This window comes from Chiloscyllium punctatum, chromosome 2, assembly GCF_047496795.1.
Source record: "Chiloscyllium punctatum isolate Juve2018m chromosome 2, sChiPun1.3, whole genome shotgun sequence".
Classification (NCBI taxonomy): Eukaryota; Metazoa; Chordata; class Chondrichthyes; order Orectolobiformes; family Hemiscylliidae; genus Chiloscyllium; species Chiloscyllium punctatum.
In genome coordinates, this window is record NC_092740.1 from 144,354,276 (window position 1) to 144,373,258 (window position 18,983).

Below are 18,983 nucleotides of genomic sequence, written 5' to 3' on the forward strand. Positions count from 1 at the left end.
CAGGTAAATAGCAAGGAATTTACATTCCCTCCTTTGCTATTCAGAGCCATTTACATTGTAATCTCCTACTATTCAGAGATAATTTACATTTGCATCATCATCCTATTCAAAATCAATAAGAACATTACAGTTGGAATTTCGACTACTCCCTGTAGTTAAAAAAAACTATTTGCACCAGATTTGACCTTTGATGGATGATTTACATTATATTGTTTCTGGAGATGGTCAGGTCATTGCATTGTGTCTTGAATAGCATGTGACTTGGGCTGGGGTGGCTGGGGGTTGTCTTGTGGGCATTACTGACTGTGATGTAAAGATTTTGTATAAAGGAAGGACTGTTTCCTTTGATCAAAGAGAGCTTTGACACGACTCCCAAGTCCTGCGAGATGTGTGTTGAAAGTTTATACTATACTGTGTTTAATAAAATGTGGTTGTTGTTCACAGAAGTTGGTGTTTTGCAGTTGCATCACGTGTGTAAGAATCTCAGGAAAAAAAGAACTTAACATCAACTGACTAGGGTAGTGCATGAGAAATCAAGCTGCACTGTTCCTGGAATCATTGCAAATGTGAACATTTGGTTAAATCATTGAATTTCCCATTTAAATGTCGAACTCAGGACTTTTCCCCAGTAACGAGAAAATAACAATTTTATAGTAATCAATTTACCAAAGCAAAAAATGACTAAATTATAACTCCAACCTAAAATCTGCTGCTTTTAATAAAACAATTTATGCAAGTGCAAACAGACACAAAGACCAAGTGAAGGAGGAGGAAGATAAAGTCAAATTAGCAGAGTTCCAGCACCAAGTCCAGATTTTAGATATTGATGAGTTGTTTTCTTTTGATTCTTCTGACTCTTTGTACCCACAACTTTGGGTAATCAACAATTCTCTGTCTTCCATTCTCTGATGGAAGACTTTTTTTTTCAGCACGGGATTTGTGAGAAGAGCAGTTCACAAAGGAAAAGTAAAGGAGCTAACTACTAGGGATTTTCTTTAAACACACAAGGTGGAAAAGAAAAACAGATTCTTTCTCTTTGCAAGCTAGGTGCTTCTGCATCATCCAAGAACCAGGAAGTTGTCACTACACTGAGTCCTTCTCAGCCTACAACAACTTACTTGATTGAAAAGCCAAAGACTGTCTCTGTCTCTGGGCAGAGTTGCCTCTTGAACACACTATAGTGTCAGGTTTTTTTTCTGGAATTCTCCCTCTTGTTGTCAGTTTAAGGTACCATAGTATATACATAGAACATTACAGTGCAGTGAAAGCCCTTTCAGCCCTCGATGTTGCGTTAACCTGTGGAACCAATCTGAAGCCAGTCTATCCTACACCATTCCATTTTCATCCATATGTTTATCCAATGACCAATTAAATGCCCTTAAAGTTGACGAATCTACTATTGTTGCAGGCAGTGCATTCCATGCCCCTACTTCTCTGAATAAAGAAACGACCTCTGACTTATATCTATCTCCCCTCAATTTAAAGCTATGTCCCCTCGTTACCATCCGAGGAAAACTGCTCTCACTGTCCACTCCTATGTCGAATCCTCTGATTATCTTTGTATGTCTCAGTTAAGTCACCTCTCAACCTTATTCTCTCTAATGAAAACAGTGTCCAGTCCCTCAACCTTTCCTCATAAGACCTTCCCTCCATGCCAGGCAACATCCTAGTAAATCTCCTCTGAGCCCTTTCCAAAGCTTCCGCATCCTTCCTATAATGCGGTGACCAGAACTGTAGCCAGTGTAGCCGCACCAGAGTTCTCTACAGCTGCAGCATGACCTCGTGGCTCTGAAACTTGATCCCTCCACCAATAAAAGCTAACACGCCGTATGCTGCCTTAACAACTCCATCAACCTGGGTGGTAACTTTCAAGGATCTATGTAATGGATACTGCGATCTCTCTGCTCTCTACACTACCAAGAATCTTACTATTAGTCCAGTACTCTTTATTCCTGTTGCTCCTTCCAAAGTGAATCACCTCACACTTTTCCACATTAAACTGCTTTTGCCACCTCTCAGTCCAGCTCTGCAGCTTATCAATGTCCCTCTGTCACCTGCAACATCCTTCGGCACTATCCACAACTCCACTGACCTTAGTGTCATCTGCGAATTTACTAACCCATCCTTCTATGCCTTCATCTAGTTCATTTATAAAAAAGACAAACCGCAGTGTCCCCAAAACAGATCCTTGCGGTACACCACCAGTAACTGAACTTCAGGATGAACATTTCCCATCAATCACCACCCTCTGTCTTCTTTCAGCTAGCCAATTTCTGATCCAAACCACTAAATCACCCCAATCCCATGCCTCCATATTTTGTCTACCGTGGGGAACCTTCTGAAACGCCTTACTGAAATCCATATGCACCACATCAACTGCTTTACCCGCATCTACCTGTTTGGTCACCTTCTCAAAGAACTCAAAGGTTTGTGAGGCACAACCTACCCTTCACAAAAGTGTTGACTATCCCTAATCAACTTATTTCTCTCTAGATGATTATGAATCCTATCTCTTATAACCTTTTCCAATACTTTACCCACAATCGAAGTAAGGCTCACTGGTCTATAATTACCAAGGTTGTCTCTACCCCCCTTGAACAAGGGAACAACATTTGTGATCCTCTAGTCTTCTGGCAGTATTCCTGTAAGACAATGATGACATAAAGATCAAAGCCAAAGGCTCTGCATACTCCTCCCTGGCTTCCCAGAGAATCCTAGGATAAACCCTATCCTGCCCAGGGGACCTATCTATTTTCACACTTTCCAGAATCGCTAACACTTCCTCCTTGTGAACCTCAATCCCACCTAATCTAGTTGCCTGTATCTCAGTATTCTCGACATCATTGTCTTTTTCCAGTGTGAATTCTGATGAAAAATATTCATTTAGCGCTTCCCCTATCTACTTGGACTTACGCACAATTTCCCACTACTATCCTTGATTGGCCCTAATCCCCCTCTAGTCATTGTTTTATTCCTGATATACTTATAGAAATCTTTAGGGTTTTCCTTGATCCTATCTGCCAACAACTTTTCATGTTCCCTCCTGGCTCTTCTTCCCTCTCTTTAGGTCTTTTCCTGGCTAACTTGTAACTCTCAAGCACCCTGACCAAGTCTTCATAGCTCATCCTAATATAAGCTGCCTTCTTCCTCTTGACAAGAGATTCAACTTCTTTAGTAAACCATGGCTCCCTTGCTCAACCACTTCCTCCCTGTCTGATAGGTACGTATTTATTAAGGACATGCAGTAACTTCCTGTTTCAATTGTGTCCATTCCCTGCAGTTTCCTTCCCTTTCCTATGCATCCTAAATCTTGCCTAATTGCATCATAATTGCCTTTGCCCTGGCAATAACTCTTGCCCTGTGGTAGATACCTATCGTTTTCCATCACTAAAGTAAATGTAACCAAACTGTGGTCACTATCACCAAAGTGCTCAACTATGTTCAGATCTAACATCTGGTCAGGTTCCTTACCCAATTCAGTGTGGCCTTGCTTCTTGTTGGCCTGTCTCCATACTGTGTCAGGAAACTGTCCTGCACAAATTGGACAAAAGCTGACCCATCTAAAGTACTCTAACAATGGTGTTTCCAGTCGATTTTTTGAAAGTTAAAGTTCCCCCATATAATACACAACATGCTTGAATAACCTTCTTTTAAAATTTAAAGCTTCTTCTTTCATTTTATCGGTATAAGAGTTTTATTTTTCCACTTTTAGTTCACAGTCCAAATAAAAAGTGGTCTTTATTTCAGAAACAAACCAGGCTGCTCCATGTTGGCCTCCTTTCAACTTAGTTCACTCATCCTGTACATATAACCTTCTATTTGTTTATCCCTTTTTTGTACTTCCCTAGCTTCCCCTTAACTGCATTAATGCTGTCTATATCTTCACGATTTACTGACCTATTTCTCTGGCCAGTCTTTCCCCTGAAAAAGTAGGAGCCACATCAATTTGTTCTTTCTACTTTTATGGAACTGAAGTATTCTAGTGAAATGTTTTGTCTATTTCAATGTTCAGACTATTTTTGAAACGTTAATGATAGCATAGTGGGTAACAGATCATTTATTCAGTCATCCGTTTTAAATGTGACAAACTAAAGTACCGGCAGTACACTCCAATTCTTGAATTGATACAACTCAGGGTTGCCAATGAGAACAGAACTTAAGATTTAATTTAGTTTAAGAGAAAATAAGAATAAGAAAAAGTGACAAAGAAATACAGCATATTTATAAAGTTCTTGTGTAACTTTAACTTTGTACCCATATAAAATTTAGTAACAGGTGGAATTTTAATTCAGATGCTGATATGTTTTCTTTGAAGGTTACCATTTTCAGACAGTCAGCTGTGTGTTTATGGTTAGCAGGATTGAAGTCCATGACAACTGAGAAGAAGTCCACTATTCATTATAGGAAAAATGCAGTACGCAGAAACTCAATGATTGGATGAATAGGTTTTGAGGTAACTAGATCAGTAAATGATGAATGAAGATTGGAGAGGCATTGAATCAACAGTCAATGGTGAACTATGTTTTTGTAATGTTGTAGAGTTGCTTTCTGTTGCGATTGGAACTAGGTGGCTCTTATTGACTGAGATTCTTGATTTGGGTTGTTAACATGGGTCAATAAGGGAGCCCTGGCTGACAGATAAACAGGGGCTTCAGAGTCTTTTGACTGCAGAGACTGGCTGTGTCACTTCAGTGACAATGTACTGTGCACATGTAAATAAAGGGTGAATTGGTGACAGGATACTGGCCTCTGTGCAGTTATTTCACTTTGTCTCTGACCTGTATCAATTTAAGTATTTCAGATAGCATATATTCCATCAAATGATGCTCCCTGGGCCCAGTTTCAAACATGTAGTAGTTTTGAATGGCCTCACACCAGACAATTGGATCTATAGGTCCATACCTTTTGTGCCTGATCTGGTTCAAATGGCAATTTTAGTGGGGCATTTTGAAACTCGTGTTCATCAAAACCACATTCCCTGGACAAACGTAGATCCAAGATCAGAAATGCAAGCATGAAATCAATTAGCAGCAACTTAAGAATTATTTTAGTGAAGTGGAAAATGTGAGTAACAAGTGTAAAATCTAGTGGTTATGTTGAATGCATGAAATTTGACCTGGATGGGGGAGACTTTATGAATTTATTTTTATGGTTGCTGTTTGTCTCTATATAATACGTACATCCAAAGTTAACATTTAAAGTTGCACAAGGGCTTTATAAATACCCAGTATGGTATGATGTGGAAGTGAATAATCACTAAACTAGAGATACAGAAACAAAAGCAGAAGAATGTAGTAATGAATGTTGCAACAAACTTTAAAACTTTATTTGTAGCAGAGAAAGCATTTTGGTTTTCTTAATTGTATGAGACACAGCAGTAGAGGATTAAAAACAATTCAACTCCGTGAGGCTGAGCAGAATTTTAAATGTAAGCAAAGAACTGCAAATAGCGGAAATTTGAATTAAAAACAGTGCAAAAAATACTCAGTTCTGACAGTAGCTGTGGGAAGAGAATAAAACTTAATGTTTCAGGGTAGTGACCCTTCATCACAATAGCCCTACTTTTCTCCCAGTTCTGCCACATCTAGGGAATTTCCAGAATGTTCTGGTTTTTGTAGCAACTAAGGAAAACAAAAATGAGATGCAGGGGAAAAGCATTGAAGCTGGAAAGATGTGTGTGGAAAATCAATGGATAGAGACAGGTAGGTCGCAATTTTTGGAAAATAACGTTTTTTATATGTAAAGCTACTGAAAATTCAGGAAAGCATAAGTTTTGGTATTAACAATCTAAAAGATTTTTTACATAAAGATTCAACAATTGGCTGAGATGACTACTGAGAATATTGATTTTAAAGAATGATGAAATGCTTTAGGTCAGTTTATAGAACTGAACATGTAATTTTTAAAAATGCATGTGGAATAGTTGCCACTTACTAATTGTCGTGAAATTATTTGAAGTCTCCATTATATCATTGAACATCTATGATATCTTTCATATTGATTTATATTCTTAGTGATCTTAATATCCTTTGTTTAGTTTGACTTGCCTGGATTTTATTTTGCAAAGCTTCAGTGGAAAACATCTCAGAGATGTGTTGTGTGTCCAACTCAAATGAGTTTTAAAAAAAGCCCAAACTTTGGAAAGCAAGGTTAAATGCTATAAAGGCGACAGATTATAGATGCCATTTCGCAATTTTGACTTGAGTAACACTATCTTCGGAAAAAAACCTGTTTATGATTACCAAGGATAGGAGATTGTTTTAGTATTAAGTTTAAGATGAATGTTTCTATGGAGTAGTGGCAATTTTGTAAAAGTAGCCTTTCCAGCAAAAAAAAGTTATCACCTTGTTTCCTCTTGTCTTACTTTTTGTCATTTCCTCCTTTTCTATTGTTCCTGTATCCTCTCTTTATGACATGACTTTTGACTGATTGCTTCATTGATGTAATAATTGAAATCCACTACAATTCTCTATTTGCTCTCAATAAAGGAATTACTTGTTAATGAATTTAAGGCAAGGCCATCCCATCTGAGCAACTTTTCAAACTCTGAATTCTGCCTCCATAGTTACATCATCCCTCAAGCGTTGCATTTAAATAGCTTTGCTAGTAATCCTGAGATTGTGATCTTGCAGTGGATACTGACCTAGAGATGAAAAACCTTTTACAGGTTTCAAAAGGAATTTTTGTGTTAATCTATCCTCTTCGTGGTTTTTTCACTTGCTTCACCAAGTCCCATATTGCTGCACCTGAGAATCAAGATGTTATATGGTGCTCTTGAATATTCATATGGAGCTCTGCAAATTTAACGCATTATAATACATCAAAGAGGTCACTCTCTCTCACACACACACACACACACACACACACACACACACTCCCTTGAGTTGTGTACCCTAAACCCAGATAATCTCTCCAACACTGTCCTGTACAGACCAAAACTCAAACCAGTCAAATGGTGGGGGAATGGGCGGGAGGCTTCTGCAGGTCCCTTATACACACGTGTGTGCCTGCTCAGAAACAAAAACACTGAGATGGAGAGAAGCAGTAAGTCAGGCAGAGCGCAGAAAAAGGCAACTTCAGAAAACTCTGAGCCACAGACAAGACGCATTGAATCAATTATCCTAACAAAATAGTTCCCATCCATCTCATTCGGATCATCAAAATTCCTCTGTATGTGGAATTTCATCAGATGTGTTCAAATCGGGGCTCTAGAAGATAAGGAGGAACTTGACGTTGCAAAAAAAAATGTTTGCTAAAAATTAACAACAGCATGGCAGGGTGGAAATTATTTGCAATAAGAAGTTTGGATCTGAGATACAATGAGGCATGTTCAGTTGAAGCTTAGTAAGGGGATTGGATCATTTATCTGAAGACATAATTTGCAGGTAAATAGTGAAAAGACTAGAGTAAATACTCCAATAGAGAGCTGGCAAGGACGCTTCAGGGTGAATGGGCTCCATCTGTAACCATTTTCAGGAAAGATGGTCCTTGAATGGAGGAGGTCAACATTCTTTCCAGGGAAATGGCCAAAACATGAAAGAGGACATGCTGTGGAGGATAGCAACTTATAAAGGTTCATGAGTTACACTGAGAACAGACTAAAGGAAAAAGCATGGAGTTACAGAAGCAGAGGGAACAATGAAGGGACAGGAGCAGAAAAGAATATTCAATATGAAAATTGATTGTGAGCAGGAAACAGAAGCAAAAAGAGCAGTTTAATTATGCTGCTTAGATTGAGAAACCATTTGGCTGAGTGAAGCATGAAAATTAATTGATGTCCTACCAAGATATAAAATTAATGAGAAAGGCAGGGCTTTTTAATCTTTGCAAGATAATATCAAGCAAAGTTAATAAACTTATACAACAGATATATCAGGAAGAATTTGATTTAGGATAGAAAAATCAACCAAACATTTAAACACGTTCTACATTAATTATTACGACTGGCAAACATAGCTCAACAAAAAATGAAAACCAAACTTCAGGTGCAATGATGATAATAGTAGTTATTGCATATACAAATGATATTGTATAAGACAGCTGATTGGAAAATACTACAGTCACAAAGAAAGAACATGCCAAATTGGACTTGAGTTATTTGATTTGATAATTGAAAAAGGAGATAAAATTGATTACTTATGCAGTCAAAGAACATCAGATTAAATTCAGGAGTGTGTAAATGACTTTTTTTTTAAAAAAAAGAGTTTTTATGCTGTTTCCTCAGGGGCTTCTGCAGAACTCCGACCAGCATCATTGCATTGGGAACGTAGACCCCTGTGGAATCTCAGCACCAGAACACTATGGTAAATATAAACCACAGTGATGTGGAAATTAGCTTTGGATATTGCAGACAGACAGATGTTAGAATTGTAATACTTCAAATAGAAGTTGCAAAATGATGAAAGAAAAATTGCATGCATCTGGCACAGTTTTAACTGTACGATAGCTCGTCATTCTTTGAATAGACTGCAGGCATGCTGTAAGGAACACAGTTAATCCTTCAGTTCTGCAGATACAAGTGACATTATATGAGACTGGTGATTCAACTTGAGTAATTAATATTTTCAATTTTACAGTTTATGCAAATATATGGCACAAGCCTTGTAATAAAACATTAAAATAGGAAAATCCCTGGAAGTGTTAACTTATTCAAATTGTAAACTCACCAAAGGTGAGCTATATCTTGGAACAGATATTATCAAGAGAGTAGCCTCTTGGGGGCTGTTGAAAGTTCACAAACTGAGCATCGGAAATGAGAAATTTAGCAACAAGTAGTCATCAAATCAACTGACCTTTTTGCATTTGTACTTTTTATCATGTTCAAATGATAAGAGTATCCAAGTGATAGTATTAATTCTCATAAAATCTAACTCCGTAGTAGAAGAGGAGGAACTTATATTTCTGTGTTGTTTTTCACAGCCTCAGGACCTAATATCTAGATTAGATTAGATTGGATTCCCTACAGTGTGGAAACAGGCCCTTCGGCCCAACATGTCCACACCGACCCTCCAAAGAGTAACCCACCCCAGACCCTTCTCCCTCTGACTAATGCACCTAATACTACAGGCAATTTAGTATGGCCAATTCACCTGACCTGCACATCTTTGGACTGTAGGAGGAAACCGGAGCACCCAGAGGAAACCCACGCAGACACTGGGAGAATGTGCAAACTCCACACAGACAGACGCCCAAGGCTAGAATTGTACCTGGAACCCTGGTGGTGTGAGGCTGCAGTACTAACCATTGAGCCACCGTGCCACCATTAACATTTACTATTTGCCATGTTGGGATTTGAACTCATATTCAAATACATTTGACCTGGGGCTCAAGTTTACTAAGCTGGTGACATTACTGTTATACCACTTTTGCTGTAGCTATAGATTCCCTACAGTGTGGAAACAGGCCTTTCGGCCCAATATGTCCACACCGACCCTCCAAACAGTAACCCATCCAGACCCCATTTCCCTCTGACTAATGCACGAATGGGCAATTTGGAATGGCCAATTCACTTGGCCTGCACATCTTTGGGCTGTGGGAGGAAACTGGAGCACTCGGAGGAAACCCATGCAGACACAGGGAGAATATGCAAACTCCACACAGACAGTCGCCAGAGGCCGGAATCAAACGTGTGTCCCTGGTGCTGTGAGGCAGCAGGGCTAACCACTGAGTCACCATGCCGCCCATATCCTATATGGACAATTAAATACTTTGAAGTGTAGTCACTATGTAGACAAATATGACTGCCAATTTGCACATAGGGTCCCACAAATGATGAATCATATAATTATCATCTGTTTCAGGTACTGGTTCAGGGATGACTATTTGGCAGGATACAAGGGAGAATTCCCCTGCTCACTCATTTTCATATAGTGGCATGGTATCTTATGTTGCTTCCCCTCCCATCCCACCAAGAGGATAGACTAGATTAATGTCTCTTCATTGTATCACTCCCTCTATTATACTGAAATGTTTGTCAGGATTGTGTTCTCAAGTCTTTGGAATGGAACTTGAACCCCGTGGCTTTCTGTCTCTGAATCAAGAGTGCAGCTTCTTCTGGAACATGGCAGACCAGGTAGTATCCTTTCCTGTGCATCATAAGACTTAAAGAAGTCAGTTATCATATATACATGTATAATCCAGTCTGACTTTTCAGTGTGGAGGTATGCTGCTAGAAATAATGCACATTGGATATGATCTTAAAAGCTTGCATTGCTGTAATACAATATGACAATGGGTCAAATTCTGTCCATTATTGTATCAAGAACTGCAATTAATTGATCATTTTTCATGCCTCTCTAGAGTTAACAGTGAATACAGTTTCGAAGCATTTTGGATTACCACAAGAGGCATGTTTTAAAGGATTTCTTTCTTACTGATCCCCATTTAGAATGTAGAGAAGAGTTGTTCCATGAGGTTCGAGGTACTTTTATTTAAATGTGCATGCTTAGGTACTTTTTTGGAGCAGTCATAGAAAAAAATCACTATGTTACTTGTTTAGTTATGAAGCATTGATTTTTAAAATTCAGCTTTTGGTAACTCCAGTCTCAGTACACAGTAAGTTTTTTTTTAAAAGGTGCAGAATCAACAAATGTGCATAATTTATTAAGCCAGAACGAGAAGTCAACAATGGTGAACAGCAAGTCACTAGGGACATTAGAAGAGAGGATGGCAATATTACAGGAAAGAAAGAAGTTTTATATTAATCTTTGAGAAATAACCAGATGCTGAATTTGCCAATGTATGTGAGCTATTGTTCCAAATGCGATATTATTTAAAATAAAGTTTAAAACTTTCTCTCCTAATTTCAAGTAAAATAGGATGGCTACATCATATTAAACTCTGCCTGGAGATGAGTCTATGTGATTTAGATATCAAAAGGTTGGAGACCCAAATTGATACCAACAGAAACTCAATGCCAGGTTTTATATCTTGAAACGAAAGAAGGGGAGCTTATCTTTCTGGACACAAACTCTTAGACCAATTAAGAGACATGCAGAGGAAGATTAAAATACCTGCTGCTATGACAAGCACAGGAAATAGGGCTTTGTGTTAACCACTAAACAGAATGCTGGTGAGAATGGACTCCCAATTTGAAAAGATTATTCTTGTCGCAATTTAAAGAGAAAGGAGTTGCCAGAGGGTGCCTTGCTGTTGGAAATCAGTTCAGTGCTACTCAGGAGATTGAATATAGGAACTTTAAAGGGACATTGCACCCTGCAATGGATCATAACTGTGAATTACCATATGGACATGTTGAACTTTAAAATAATTGTTTTTCCAGAAGATTATGCACGCCAAAAGATGGCTAGCAAAGTAAATTCAGTGGTTGTCTGGAAAATCCCTGCATGATTACAGAGTCCTAAATATCACACCCGATGAATATCAAGGTAACCTCAGACAATGACACTTCAAAAGAAGAGGTAGCATTCAAAAAAAGCAGTGTCTGCTGACAATGAAACTGCAGAGCAACTGCACATCCATGCTCACTCAAACACCCATGCTCAAGTTTCCAGACACTCTACATTTTTGTGTCATGCACAGAACAGGGACAACATTGAAGCGGAATGGGGCAGGGCATGCAAGGGGAGACAATGGATGGGCTGATGGCAGGGAAGAAAACAGACAGGGCTGGTAAGGGTGAAGGGTGAGAACAGATGGGGCTCTTGAGGAGAGTAGACAGAACTGGCCCAGGAGCCAGGAGATTTTCCACTCTCTTTTGCGCTGTCTCACAACCATCCATCCATCCCCAGTCCCAACCTTTCCCCTCGCCTCCCAAGCCATGGGCTGCATTCCCCCAGAACCATTTGTCTGTGCAACTAAAAGGTAGTGCACACTGCATATGTATGGGCACTAGCAGGCGCAGCCTTCAAAACATTAACAGTATCTCCTATGGCTATTGGACTGATTATCCTCAGCAGGAAGCCATGTTCTGTAGGTTGTGTCACAGACTGCAGGTAAGATGAGGTGGAAGAAAGACAGTTCTGGGCAAAATACATGCCATTTCAGGAATACACAAGAGGGCATTACTGTAACCTCTGGATTCTGTATCCTAGAGAACTGGTGTGCTATACTGTTCAAGTTCCACTCTGCTGAAGTGTGCAGTGAAGGGACTCAGCTGAGAATTGTCACTAGACATCCTTTCAATTTTCAGGTAACAAGAAATAAACTCTCTCTTGCTGAAAACAAGTCTTCAGCAAAGATGCTGTTGAAAGAAACTAGAAAAACTCCTTTGAGCTGATTGCAGAACCAAAAAAAACTACACTGCTAAAGTCAGTGCTATTAGTATCACTCAGTTCAATGATCACAGCATTTCACAATCAGATACCAGCCAAAGACTGATTCATGTATTTTTGACTTTAATTCTAATCCATGTTTGCATGTGTTGAATGTTATCTTTTCTCATATTTTAGTAAACTCATACTCTCTTTAACCCAAAAAATCCTAGTTAAATTTGGCTCCTTTAAAACATAAATTACATGTGGGCTGCTAAAAGGTATCCATTTTAAATTAAGCTTGTGGGGACCTACTGAGGTTAGAGTTTTTGAAAAAGATTTGTGGTTCAGGTTGTGGGTGAGGTCATAGATTTGTTTTCCGAGCTGATGTGTTTTTTTTTTGCAGACATTTAATCACCACTAGGTGACATCGTCAGTGCGCCTCTGGCGAAGCGTTGGTGGTCTGTCCCGCCTGGTATTTATGTGTCTGTTTTCCGGTACTTCTGGTTCTGTATGTGAATGGTTTGTATATCGGGTCCAGTTCAATATGTTTATTGATTTGAGTTCCAGTTGGAGTGACAAGCTTTAAAGAATTCTCTCATGTGTCTCTATTTTGCCTCTGCTGGGGTGGTTACATTGTCCCAGTTGAATTTGTGTTCTTCATTGTCTGTGTGGGTGGAAATGAGAGATTACTGATAGTGTCTGGCATTGGAGAACTGAACACTCGCATAGTCAGTTTTCTTCCTGTTTGTCCTATGTAGTGTTTTTCACGGACCTTGCAGGGTATCTTGTGGATTATATTCATGCTGTTAGATGTGGGTATCGGTTCCTTCGCTTTTGTGAAGAGTTGGTGAAAGGTGTTTACCGGTTTGTGGGTCACTATGATTCCTAGGGGTCTGAGTAGTCAGTTAGTCATTTCTGATATGTCCTTAATCTACAGTATGGTCACTACTGTGTCTGGTCATGTAGTGTTTTCTTCTTTTAGGTTTGTTGCATAAGTGCAGGAGGATAGTGCTCTTGGCGTACCCTTTGGTATGTTTTCCTTTATTGGTCAGATTATTGAGTACAGGAGTTGGGAGGTCATGTTGTGGCTGTACAGAACATTGGTTAGGCCACTTTTGGAAAATTACGTGTGGTTCTTGTCTCCATCTGATCGGAAAGATGTTGTGAAACTTGAAAGGGTTCAGAAAAGATTTACAAGGATGTTGCCAGGGTTGGAGGATTTGAGTTATAGGGAGAGGTTGAATATGCTGGGACTGTTTTCCCTGAAGCATCTGAGGCTGAGGGGTGACCTTACAGAAGTTTATAAAATCATGAGGGGCATGGATAGGATAAATAGAAAAAGTCTCTTCCTTGGGTGGTGGAGTCCAGAACTAGAGGGCATAAGTTTAGGGTGAGGGGAAAATATAAAAGAGATCTAAGGGGCAACGTTTTCATACAGAGGTTGGTGCATGTATGGAATGATCTGCCAGAGGAAGTGGTGGGGGCTAGTACAATTGCAACATTTAAAAGGTGTCTGGATGGGTATAAGAATAGGAAGGGATTGGAGGGATTTGGGCTGGGTGCTGACAGGTGGGACTAGATTGTAGGATATCTGGTCGGCATAGACAAGTTGGACCGAAGGGTCGGTTTCTGTGGTATATGTCTCTGTGACTCTAAGTGTTCCTGTTCTGCCCTCTGAAGTTCTGGGTTGCTGCAGTTCCTGTTTAAATAGTGTCCTAATGCAGCTTCATTTGTAAGTGCTGGGGTTGTTGCTGTTAGAGTTCAGTATGGGTGTTCTTTCTGTATAGGTAAAAACAATGACTGCAGATGCTGAAAACCAAATACTGGATTAGTGGTGCTGGAAGAGCACAGCAGTTTAGGCAGCATCCAACGAGCAGCGAAATCGACGTTTCGGGCAAAAGCCCTTCATTTTATTCCTGATGAAGGGCTTTTGCCCGAAACGTCGATTTCGCTGCTCATTGGATGCTGCCTGAACTGCTGTGCTCTTCCAGCACCACTAATCCAGTTCTTTCTGTATACTCTGGTCTGGAGTTCATTGGTAGGTGTGTGTCCACTAACACGTCCAGGAAGGGGAGTCTTGTTCTCTACTTCAGTTAATTTTGTTCTGGTGAGGATGTTACTGATATGGTGGTGAGTTTCTTCCAGTTGTGTACTTTTGATGATGACAAAGGTATCATCTACATACCAGATCCAGAGTTTGGGTTGGATGGCAGGAGGGGCTGTCCATTCCAAACATTGCATTACTGTTTCTGCTTTCAATCCTGATGTTGGAGACCCCATTAACGTACCATGGATTTGTCTGTATGTTTGTCCATTTGAATGTAAAAGGAGTTGTGAGGCATAGCTCCAGTAATTTTAGCATGCTGTTCTTGTTGCTGCTGGTATCATCAGTTATCGTAGTATCTGCTTGTCCAATAGTGTGGCACTAGTATTCTTAGGGATGTAAAGAGCGCTATTACATCAAATGAAATCATTATTTTGACCTCCTCTATTGTGGTGTTTCTAATGTTAAGGAACTCTTGTGAATTAATTAGTTGGAGTATTCTACTTTGGTGATTCAGTCTTTTCTGCAGTTCCTTGGCTAACTTGTAGGTAGGCATCCCTGGGAGCGATACAAAAGGTCTGAGGTGATAATGCATCCCTTCTTCCCTCCTCACCTGGGAGGTATAATCATTTGTGGGTATCTCAGTTGGAATCGTAATGAATTGTAGACTCTCACTTGGGGACCAGCCACAAAAATTTGAAGACATCCTGGTATTGCAGGGAAACAAACTTGTTAAAGAAACAGGGAGGATTTAGGACTTTTAAAAGTTACATATCTGCTGAAAGTATACAATAGTATGCAACACACAGCCTAAAGTTTTCAGTGTTAATTGGTTAATGGGAAAAGTATCTTTATTCTTTAGTTTAATATGTGACAGTACGGTGGTTTTAAGAGGTTACTTTGTCCCGTTGTTTCGTTTTAAAGAAGAGAGGTTTTAAGACCGATATTGAGCTGTTTAGTTAGAAAGGCAGTAAGGTAAACAGCTTGAGAGGCCTTGGTTTTTTAAAAAAAAAGTTGGAGCAATAGAAGCAGCCTGAATGTGTGTGCTCAAACACTGTCAGAACCAAGATCTTTAGCTTTCAGCAGTTGTTGGGGTCTTAAAGAGGCAGGAGCTATTTTTTGTCCCTCTCTTGGTTACTGCCAAAAGCTGAGGGTTCTGTACCTGCTACTGGAGTTGCATGTGAGACAGCCTGTATTCTAAATTAGCCTTTTTGCCAATGGTGTGTATATGGAATGTTACTATATTGGAACAGTTAATTAGTAATAGTTATTGCATCTATTATTTTGTGTTTTTTTCCAGTCGAGTTAAGTTATTCCAAGTTCCTCTTTCTTCTGTTGTATTTTAACAATAGTATTTGAATAAATTGTATTTTGCTTAACGTCAAGTAGTTTGACCAATCGAATTGCATCTGAAACACAGCACCTCAAATTTACCTTGAAAATAAGAAAAAGTTAGAGTCTAGGCTACCTTAAGATATTTTGAAGGTCTCCAGTCTGGTCCATAACAAATATTTATGTTACCTATGAGGTAATGTTTAGTCAACTGTTACGACACTGGGTAAACTCCTCTGCTAATTTTAAACCAGCCACACAGGAAAAAGTTCACCTCGTGCTGTAATCTGTAAAATTTTGAGAGGCAAAGAATTATCCCAGAGGTCAATATTTAAAGTAAAATTTAAAAATTTTAGTTCAACAGAGGATATTAAAACCACCAACTATTTACAACTCCTTTCGCTTAATTCTATCTTTTACCTCCCACTCTATAATACTGATCCGATTTTTTTTAAAATTCCAAATAAGATTTACAAAAGAAAATCACATTTCAAAACCAGCCAGGTTTGTTGAATCTCCTTTTGTAGATTTTCCTCTGTATATTTTCTCTAGGTTGGTTTTGATGTTCTGCTGAGCAAACTTCTCATTGACAGGTACTTTTCAGAGAGCTCTTCAACTAGCTTTCTATATTTGTGGATGTCCTTGGCAGTTCTTCTATCTGTTCAAAATATCCAGTTTTATACCCCAAAACATCGGATCATTTCATTGGTTTTGATAGTATCAAAATTCAAATTTGATTGGATTTTGGTATCTTAGGGCATAATTTAAACAAATTGGCCGAATTTGAATTTGTATTGTTTTTGTTTTGTGGCAACTTATCTGCAACTATTTGTTTCAACCATTCTTACTTTGTTCAGGACTCTCTGCTTTCAGTCCTTGCTAGCTTTTCAACTCTGTTAAAGGTACAGTACACTTCTACACCTTCATAACACATTGTTTATTTGTGTTTGTTTCTTCCAGCAAAAGTCTTAAAACATGAAATCTTGTACAATTCTTTCCATGCTGAGAAATTTATGTTTTTAAATAAGGAACATTAGTCTCTGAGAGTTATAACACTGTAACCTTACATTTGCTAAACCATACAGTAATCTTAAACATTCAATGAAATGTTTTAATCACCTGTGGTTCAGATAACTGTTAGTCACCTAAGAACTGAGGACATGCAACAATTCTCAAAGCCTAATCACTTGATTTTAGATGTTTGTTTAAATAATGTTAGTTAAGGAACTTGTGTCCCATTTCATTTGAGACAATCAATAAGAAGGATTGTTCTCTGTATTGAACTGCATTCTGTTCCTATAAGTTTGGACTGGGTATCTAAGATAAGGTAAAAACAAATTACTGCAGATGCTGGAATCTGAAACTAAAAGAGAAAATGCTGGAAAATCTCAGCAGGTCTGGCAGCATCTGTAAGGAGAGAAGAGAGCTGCCCAGCTTTGACAAAGGGTCAGTTAGACTCGAAACATCAGCTCTTTTCTCTCCTTACAGATGCTGCCAGACCTGCTGAGAGTTTCCAGCATTTTCTCTTTTGGTATCTAAGATAATGATTGGTTAGCTGGAACAATGTGCTGACATTGAGTTCAATCTCTGTACTAGCTGAAGTGGTTTTTGGGACTTTCCTTACCCCCTGGTGATATTGTGGTAGAGATTTGTGCAAAGTCATATTTGGTGAATTTCAAAGATACTACATTAAAAATTGCACAATAGTTTAAAGGTATGTAGGGAGACAAGTTTCACCAACATACTTTGATTGGCAGTCATATATTGCACACTTTCAATGCTTCTTATTTTTGTTGGGTTAAATTATCATTGAAAAGATTTAATGGTACTAGATCGAGACAGTGATAAATATCCATGGATGATGAGATGGTATGGAAGATGGGTGCATAGCAGCTTTCAAAAATGGGTTTGAGAAGCATCTTGGAGGGAGGCGAAGAATTTTGGGGAATGAGCTTGAGGCTTGGACTGCTGATGGTCTTCAATATCGGAAGAATTAAAACCAGAGAGAGCATCAGGAGAGCACCATTCAGCCCTTCAAGTCTGCTTCATCATTCGTTATGATCTTGGCTGATCATCCAACTCAATAACCTGTTCCTGCTTTTCCTTCAAGCCATTTGATCCCTCTAGCCCAAGTACTTCTTGAAATCATGCAATGTTTTGGCCTCAACTGCTTTCTCTGACAGCAAATTCCATAAGCTAACCACTCTCTGGCTGAAGAAGTTTCTCCCATTCTGTCCTAAATGGATTGCTCCCAGTTGACTGTGACTCTCATTCATGTGGCTAGAATTGGAGAAGTGCAGAGACCTGAAAGGGTTACAGGGTTGGAAGAGATTTTTAAATTCATTTGGAAGATAAGGGCTTCACTGGCCAGACCAATATTTATTGCCTATCCCTAACTGTTCTTGAGAAGTTGGTGGTGAGCTGCCTTTTTGAACTGCTGTAAACTATTTGGCATAGATACACCTAGAATGCTGTTAGCGAGGGGGTCCTGAATTTTGATTCAGTGACACCAAAGACATTTCCAAGTCAGTTTGGTAAGTGACACAAGAGACTTGATGTTCTCATGTATCTACTGCCCTTGTCCTTCTAGATGGTGGTGAGTGGCGAGTTTAGGAGGTGCTGTCTAAGAAGCCTTGGTGAATTTCTGCTTTGTATGCAGTGCTGTTACTGAGTATTGGTGATAGAAGGACCACATGTTTGTGAATGTGGTGCCAATAAAGTGGGCTGTTTCATTCAGAAAGATTTAAAGTGTCTTGTGTGTTGTTGGTGCTACACTCAACCAGGCAAGTGGGAATATTCCATCACACTCTTGACTTGTGCCTTGTAAATGGCAGACAGGTTTTAGGGAGTAAGGAGAGGCGTTACTCACTGCAGTATTCCTAGCCTCCGATCTGCTCGTGTAGCCACAATATTTATATGACTAGACCAGTTGAGTTTCTGGATTAATGGTGCTGGAAGAGCACAGCAGTTCAGGCAGCATCCAAGTAGCTTCGAAATCGACGTTTCGGACAAAAACCCTTCATCAGGAATAAAGGCAGTGAGCCTGAAGCGTGGAGAGTTAAGCTAGAGGAGGGTGGGGGTGGGGGTGGGGGTGGGGAGAAAGTAGCATAGAGTACAATGGGTGAGTGGGGGAGGGGATGAAGGTGATAGGTCAGGGAGGAGAGGGTGGAGTGGATTGGTGGAAAAGGAGATAGGCAGGTAGGACAAGTCCGGACAAGTCATGGGGACAGTTACTGAGCTGGAAGTTTAGAACTAGGGTGAGGTGGGGGAAGGGGAAATGAAGAAACTGTTGAAGTCCACATTGATGCCCTGGGGTTGAAGTGTTCTGAGGCGGAAGATAAGGCGTTCTTCCTCCAGGTGTCTGGTGGTGAGGGAGCGGTGGTGAAGGAGGC

At 39.6% G+C, this 18,983-nt stretch overlaps 1 long non-coding RNA gene across 3 annotated transcripts in view; it reads left to right on the forward strand.

Moving 5' to 3' along the window:
• The window catches only part of LOC140491353 (uncharacterized), a 197,380-nt gene that overhangs the window by 2,673 nt on the left and 175,724 nt on the right, over positions 1 to 18,983 (forward strand). For all 3 annotated transcript variants that reach the window (XR_011963294.1, XR_011963292.1, XR_011963293.1), the window contains one exon: positions 8,225 to 8,303. This is a non-coding gene — a long non-coding RNA (uncharacterized lncRNA). The remainder of the gene's footprint in view (positions 1 to 8,224; positions 8,304 to 18,983) is intronic.